The sequence below is a fragment of the Podarcis vaucheri genome (genome assembly GCF_965113315.1).
Source record: "Podarcis vaucheri genome assembly, chromosome: 4".
Lineage (NCBI taxonomy): Eukaryota > Metazoa > Chordata > Lepidosauria > Squamata > Lacertidae > Podarcis > Podarcis vaucheri.
This window is the reverse complement of record NC_138762.1, coordinates 9243758-9251657: the sequence shown is the minus strand read 5'-3', so window position 1 is coordinate 9251657 and position 7900 is coordinate 9243758. Positions and strand designations below refer to the sequence as shown.

The window sequence follows — 7900 nt, the reverse complement described above, 5'->3', positions numbered from 1 at the left end:
GTGATTCGCAGCTTCTGCGCATGTGTGTGACGTCATTTTGCACTTCTGAAACCCAGAAGTAACCCTTTAAACCCAGAAGTAACCCTTTCCAGTACTTCTGGGTTGCCGCAGGATGTAACCTGAAAGAACGTAACATGAAGCGGACGTAACATGAGGTATGACTGTATCTGACTTTTAGAAGACACCTGAAGGCAGCCCTGTTTAGGGAAGTTTTAATGTTTGATGTTTTCTCGTGTTTTTAATATTCTGTTGGGTGCTGTCCAGAGTGGTTGGGGAAACACAGCCAGATAGGTGGGGTATAAATATTATTATTATTATTATTATTATTATTATTATTATTATTATTATCTACAAATATCTCAAGGGCAGCCACATGGAGGATGGAGCAAATCTGTTTTCTCCTGCTCTGGAGGGTAAGACCCAAACCAATGTCTTCAAGCTACAAGAAGGGAGATTCTGACTAAAAATCAGGAAAAACTATCTGACAGTAAAGAGCAATTCCACAGTGGAACGGTCTCCCTTGGGAGGTGGTGGACTCTCCTTCCTCTGAGGCAGGGGTCTGCAACCTTTAAGACAAAAAGAGCCACTTGGACCCGTTTCCGAAGAAAAAAAAACTGGGAGCCGCAAAACTCGTCATTATAAAAATAACTTTTTTGTCACTTTTTTATTATTTCTTTGTTTGACCCCTCAGAATTACTCCTCCTCATAGAAATAAACGTTAAATTAACAAGTTACCTTTTTTGTGTGTGTGTTCTTCACTCCCCTTCAAAACAGTGACCAGCGTACATGCCCCCTTTCAATGCAGTGACCAGCGTACATGCCCCTTACAATGTAGCGGGTGGGTGGGCGGGAAGGTGACGTCGGGACGGTGCATGACTAACGCACGCACCGCCCCCATGCGACGTCACAGCCAGTACAGCGCCCGCCACAGTGGGGAGTGTCGGGGCGCACAATGTGCCTCCTCCCCTCGCTAGTATCCGCCCCGGAGCCGCGGCAAAAGGTGTAAAAGAGCCACATGCGGCTCCGGAGCCGCGGGTTGCAGACCCCTGCTCTGAGGTTTTTAAGCAGAGGCTGGATGCCCCTCTGTCATGGATGCTTTGGCTGAGCATCCATGCATTGCAGAGGGTTAGACTAGATGTCCCTTGGTGTCCCTTCCAACTCTACAATTCTGTGATTGAGTTTGTATGCATACTTAAGGTACATATGGAAGAGGCTCATTTATCATTGTATTTTGGGAATGATTCAGGCTTTTATGTAGCAGCCTTGCTTTAAACTTCCTGGATATCCCATGATCATATTATAAAATAGTGGAGTTCTAGGTTATAAATCAAGCCCTGCAAGGAACGTTTTCTTTCTGTTTTCCAAAGTATTCTTCCCATTTTAAAAAAAATAAATCCAGTTTGGTGCAAGCAATTTTTAAAATATTTTTTTTATTTTTAATCATACTATTTTAATATTGTTTTTTATTAATCTTTATAGAGAAAAACACAAAACTTAGTATCTTTCTCCCTTTTAAAAACCAAACCAAGACTTCTAAATACATACAATAAAAACACGAAAGGGGGAGGCAGAGAAATAGAGAAGGAAAAAGAAATAAATAAAAAGAGAGAGAGAGAGATAAGAGGTTCTTCATCTGTCAGCCAAATAAAAACAATATTCACTTTGTCCAGACCAAGCGTAGGCAGCCTAAGGCCCGGGGGCCGGATCCGGCCCAATTGCCTTCTAAATCCGGCCCATGGACGGTCTGGGAATCAGCATGTTTTTACAAGAGTAGAATGTGTCCTTTTATTTAAAATGCATCTCTGGGTTATTTGTGGGGCCTGCCTGGTGTTTTTACACGAGTAGAATGTGTGCTTTTACAGTGGTACCTTGGGTTACATACGCTTCAGGTTAAAGACACTTCAGGTTACAGCCTCCGCTAACCCAGAAATAGTACCTCGGGTTAAGAACTTTGCTTCAGGATGAGAACAGAAATCGGGCTCCGGCGGCATGGCAGCAGCGGGAGGCCCCATTAGCTAAAGTGGTGCTTAAGGTTAAGAACAGTTTCAGGTTAAGAACGGACCTCCAGAACGAATACAGTTCTTAACCAGAGGTACCACTGTATTTAAAATACATCTCAGGGTTATTTGTGGGGCATAGGAATTCGTTCATATTTCCCGCCCCCCCAAATATAGTCCGGCCCCCTGCTTAAAACGTTTGCTGACCCCTGGGTCTCCAGACCAATCCAATATAATAACCCACAGAGCCACTTTATAGAAACAAACATCTTCAGTCCTCAAATCCAGATGTAAAGGTTCCATTTTCTTTTTTTACGCAAAACGTCTTTGACACAGGTTCACAATGACTTTTTTCTGATTAAATTTTTTTTATTCTGAAATGGTGGCCTGGAGGGAGAGGAAAATAAGTTTGAGCGCCACTGATGCCAACAGACAAGGCTGCGCTAAAGTGGACCGAAGTTCTGAATCTCTGTAGAAAGAAGATTCCTGGGTTGCCGGGGGTGGGAAGTGAATTTATGGGCTGGGAAATCCGGCTAGTTTCCTACGAAGGCTTTTGACCCCGAGCTGTTTGCCTCTGCTCTGACAGCTGGCGGCAACTGGGTGTCGCGTTTGCAGCGCGCGCCTTTGCCAGTCTGACTTTGAGAGCGCAGCGACTTGCATTCCTAGTCATCTTTGCCCAGAGAGAGAGAGAGAAAGGGGGAGAGAGAGAGAGAGAGAGAGAGAGAGAGAGAGAGAGAGAGAGAGGCAGGGCAGCCTCTTCTCTACTCTTTCCCCACCCAGGGGCCAGTCTGGGCAGGCCAGTTCGCAGTCCCAGGCACGCCTCTCTGCCTCCAACTCCGCTTTGCTGCTGCGTCTCTTTTGCAAACCGAGACAGAAACAAGCGAAGTGTTGGAAAGAAGCAAGCGCAAGAGCGCGCGCGAGAAGCCAGCCAAGGAGAGGCGGGTAGAGGGGGTGGGATGTTGTGTTTCCCGGCGATTCCTCCTCCTCCTGCTTTTATCCGGGAAAGGAACTGAGCATGGAAAAGCAAAGAGACCCGGCATCGTGAGATTCTCCCCGGAAAAAGCAGAAACTGTAAGTTTGGGGTGGGTGCGCTTGCAGGTTGCGGAATAGCTCGCGGAAAACGTCTCTGACACACTCCAGTAGCGAGGAGTTCCAGAGGTCAGGCACTCCGTGAAAACTTCCACCCTCCTCACACAGGAGTGTTCCCTTTGATCCTATCTGGGTCTTTTCCTTCTCTTTCTCCCCAGGTTTGTGATAACTGAATCCCCCTGGGATGTCGATCTCTCCCTCTTGCGCTATTTTTAGGTTCCTGTTTTGTCAACCGCCGGTTTTAAATAGGTTGTGACCTGCTAGGGCGATGGGACCCAACACCTAGATCAGTTTGCAGCCTCGAAGACCTAAAAAACACACAATTAAAGGGCCATTTTTAAAAATTCTTTTTAAAAATAAGGTCAGGCAGTCAGCCCTTGGGGCTTCAAAGTGGTATATGAACAGGTTTAGAAAAAGCCTTTTGAGTAATTGCAACATAGGTCACATTTTGCACGATAACGTGATTTATTTCATGATGATTCATGGTTTATTTATGATGTACAAGTGTGGTTTTTGGTGGTTTTTTTAAAAAAAGGTTGCTGGCTGCTTCCTTTTGAGTAAGCATGAATAAACTCTGGCATTAGGTTCTTGCAAGGGGGATTGTTACACCACTGTATTCCCCACTCGCTACAACCTGCGAGGTTTCCCAATAGCCTTCATATCTGACCAAGATTTGAACCCAGTGCTTCTGAGTCCAGTGTTGTATTGGTTGTTAAGTGTGGGTGGGCTAGGAAGCAGAGGTGTGGGTGGACGTTACTTGGAAGGATCCGGCCATTAATAAATCTGAGCAAAAAGTTATTCAACTGTTAGTTATTTGATGAGTCAAATCAAATCCTTTAGTAATCTCTGTGGAGCAACTGTGAGGACACAGGCAGACCTTGGAAAAACACATTTAGGAAGAATATATTGTGATTTCTATTATGCTACCTCCCGGTTCAGGGTGTTTGGGTTTGCGAGGAGCTGTTCTTTATTCTTTTTACTGTATTGGGATTTTTTGTCCAGGCTGAGAGTTTAAAATATATTACTTGACCTGCCCAAGTGGCATGGACACCCATAGTTTGCAGGGGGTCTGGGAATTACTGGATGAACCCCAATTCCCCAGATCCCCAGCTTTCATGAAACAAAAAACTTCCTAGTATTTGTGAGCCTGAGATTTGAAGCAAAATATACTGACACTGTTATGATCATTTGTATGTGTGCAAAACTAGCTTATTCCTCACTTTCAGAATTTGGTTTCCTCACCCTCCCAAAATTCCTGGGAACATCCATGGCTCTAAGGATGGAGATTCAGACACGGAAATAATATTGCAGCAGCATAGCTGTCAACTTACAGATTTGAAAATAAGGGACCAGCAGCCTCGAAAACAAGGGATCAGCAGCCAAAATAAGGGATCAACAATTACTTTTATAAAACTCATATTTTGTTGCGTGCAAATGGCTTTAGATACCTATTAGGTCCATAAATTACCATATAGCATATATTCAACACAAAAAAAAACAGCAACAATTTGCTGTTGACAAAGGACAGCTGGACATAGAAAGGGCCCCATTACCTTCAGTAGCTTATTTAAGAGACATCATCAATAAGGGACAGCAGTGGGACATGGCGCTGATATAAGGGACTGTACCGCCAAATAAGGGACGCTTGACAGCTATGTGCGGCAGTCCATCAAACAGACAACACACAGCCCCTCTAGGCTTTGCCAACTCAGTGCCCTCCAGAAGTTTGGGACTACAACTCCCATCAGCCTCAGCCTGCACAAAACATTTGAAGGGCACCAGGTTGGTTAAGGCTTTGAGGGTCTTCTGTTTTTGTTTTACAGTTGTGGGATGTATAAATTTTATCAAACAAATAAATAAATAAATTACAGGATGACTCGTTCTCTCACAGGTTTGTCACAACCTGCACATAGACGTCTCCGCAAATTAGTAGTTTCTGCATCCTGCATCAGCCAGAAGGAATTCGAGCTAAGCTCTTATTTACTTAGTGTACTGCAAGGTGTTCAATTGGAGCAAGCCTCCTTTAATTCCCTCGTAGCATGCGCTGGAAGCACAACTTGAACTATTAAGTGCACGTTTCCCTGCTTCCCAGAAAGCCACGAGAAACCCAGGCTGCTATCAATGCCAGACAGCATCATCTAGCTTCTAAAATTTCCAGGCAGGGCAGGGTGAGGCCCCTTGCCCATGAAACCCTGGATAACCTCTGCCAGTCTGGGTAGACAAGGCTGAGCTAGGTGGAGCAGCAGCCTGGCTCCTTTTCAACGCAGCTTCCCATGTATTTAAAGCACAATTGTGTTTTGGAATGTCAAAAACAATTGGCTCTGTGCTTGCAAAATGATCCGATCCAGTTTCGAGCGAGTCTTAACGCCCAGTGGGCAATCAGAATAGGCACAGGTGGCGTGTTAGCGACAGGACTGGGAACAAACCTCATCCTCATTGTTATACGCACAGAAAATAGTTACTCTGCTTGCTTTAATAGAAGGATGAAAGGAAGGATCAGATGTCTCCATAGAACACATTAACACACAAACACGAAAACACCCCTTGCTTTGGAAACCCGGGCTTGACCCCCCCAACCTTGTCTTTTCATTTGTTTTATCATTGAAGCGAAACCTGGTTTTGTTCTTGCGAGACGTGAATTTGCTTGGAGTTGTCACGGCGCCGTCAATCTCTTAATTTGTTTGCGGCGCGGGCGAGGGGAGCGTTTGCATAGAAACGAGGATACCCGCAGGAACTGAAATCACTTCTTGCCTAGGACCCATGTACCTACGGGACCGCCTCTCCCGGTATGCCCCGCGGAGGACCTTAAGGTCCACAAATGACAACACTTTGGAGGCCCCAAGTCACAAGATGGTTAGGTTGGTCTCAACTAGGGCCAGGGTCTTTTCAGTACTGGCCCCGACTTGGTGGAACGCTCTGTCACAAGAGACCAGGGCCCTGCGGGACTTGACATCTTTCTGCAGGGCCTGCAAGACAGAGCTGTTCCGCCTGGCCTTTGGCTTGGACTCAGTCTGACCCTTATGTTTCCCTCGCCTTATGGATTTGATGAGGCTGCATTTTAAATTGCATTTTAACCTGTATTTTAAATTGTTTTTTCCCCCCTATTATGTTTTTACTGTAATTTTACTGGTGTTAGCCACCCTGAGCCCAGCTCTGGCTGGGGAGGGAGGGGTATAAATAAAAATTTATTATTATTATTATTATAAACTCCAAAGTGATAAGGAGCTGGCGTTGCCAGAGTGGTGGACGTTTCGGGAGGAAAACACGCTCAGGGAAACAGAGTGCCTCTTTGGTGGCCAAACTCTTAGTATGCCCGGATTTGCAAAATATAGTCCCCAGCTGGGGCATTGCTTCGGCAAGTGAACCCCATGCTCTTTCACTGTTCGAAAATGCCCTGGCTGTTGCTCAGATACGACCGGAGCTGGCACCAACGCCTGGCATTTGGGGGCAGCTGTTGGGGCCTCCAGTGTTGCCGGCAGGGCACACAGCCATGTCTGTCCTAATCCCGCCCACTCCCCTTTAAATTCTTTCCTGGCCCTGCAGTCAGTGCTGGATTAACCCCTCTGGAGGCCCCTAGGCAGTTGAAATCTTGGGACGCCCCTCGCAAATGATCCGCTAATACATTTTTTTTTGTTTGATCTTTCAAGATCAAGGCAATATTACTTCGATTGGTTGCCACGGGACCCCTAAAGGACATGGGGCCCATAGGTCAATACCTACTCTGCCTATTTGGTAGGGTGGCGCTGTGATCTAAACCACTGAGCCTCTTGGGCTTGCCGATCGGAAGGTTGGCGGTTCGAATCCCCGCAAAGGAGTGAGCTCCTGTTGCTCTGTCCCAGCTCCTGCCAACCTAGCAGTTCGAAAGCACACCGGTGCAAGTAGATAAAAAGGTACCGTTGTGGTGGGAAGGTAAATGGCATTTCTGTGTGCTCTGGTTTCCGTCACTGTGTCCTGTTGTGCCAGAAGCGGTTTAGTCCTGCTGGCCACATGACCCGGAAAGCTGTCTGCGGACAAACACTGGCTCCCTCGGCCTGAAAGCGAGATGAGCGCCGCAACCCCATAGTTGCCTTTGACTGGACTTAACCATCCAGCGGTCCTTTACCTTACCTTTACCTGCCTATTTCAGCACTGCCTGAATCTGATGGGATTCAAGCCACAGGCCACACAAAAGCCTTCACCCACATGGTGATATTTTGGACCACATCTCCCACCTGTGTCAGTCCTGAAATCCTTTCCCAGTCCAGTCCAGTAACACGTGAGTCGTAATAACAGTGTTGTGTAGATGTTGCAAAGCGGGGGAGACCTTTGCACCCAAAATGCTCCTCTCCTGGTCCCTTGGCTTTCTAAGCAGCTCTGGGCAGTCCCAGCTTGAAAGGGACTTTGCCCCTTTGCCAAACCTGAAGCAAGACACACTTCAGCTGCTTATTGGAGCATAGTGTCCGAGAGGGCAGACTGAGGTTAGTGGGGCAATGACCCATTGGCCCTAATGACCCCAATCCACCAGGTATGCCTTTCAGTGTGCAATGCTTGCCATGCTTCCCTACAGACCCTCTCGGTGCCAAGATCAGCCAAGGGGCCCTCTTGGTAGTTCCCCCACCCTCAGAGGCCCTAAGCGATGGTGGCCGTCCAGGAGAGAGACTTCTCTGTGGCCCCTAAGCAGTGGAACTCCCTCCCCACAAAGGGGCCCTGGGTACCTTCATTGTACAGCTTTCATAGAATCATAGAATGATAGAGTTGGAAGAGACCACAAGGGCCATCGAGTCCAACCCCCTGCCAAGCAGGAAACACCATCAGAGCACTCCTGACATATGGTT

The 7900-nt window shown here is 46.8% G+C and overlaps 1 protein-coding gene across 2 annotated transcripts in view; it reads left to right on the top strand.

Annotated features, from left to right (window-relative positions):
* Positions 1-2693: 2693 nt before the first annotated feature.
* The window catches only part of P2RY2 (purinergic receptor P2Y2), a 44369-nt gene continuing 39162 nt past the window's right edge, over positions 2694-7900 (top strand). Inside the window, exon 1 of one of the 2 annotated variants that reach the window (XM_082219492.1) lies at positions 2694-3068. The gene's annotated coding sequence lies outside the window, so the exon portion shown is untranslated. Of the gene's footprint in view, positions 3080-7900 lie in introns of both variants that reach the window. The other variant, XM_082219493.1, reaches the window with a different exon arrangement.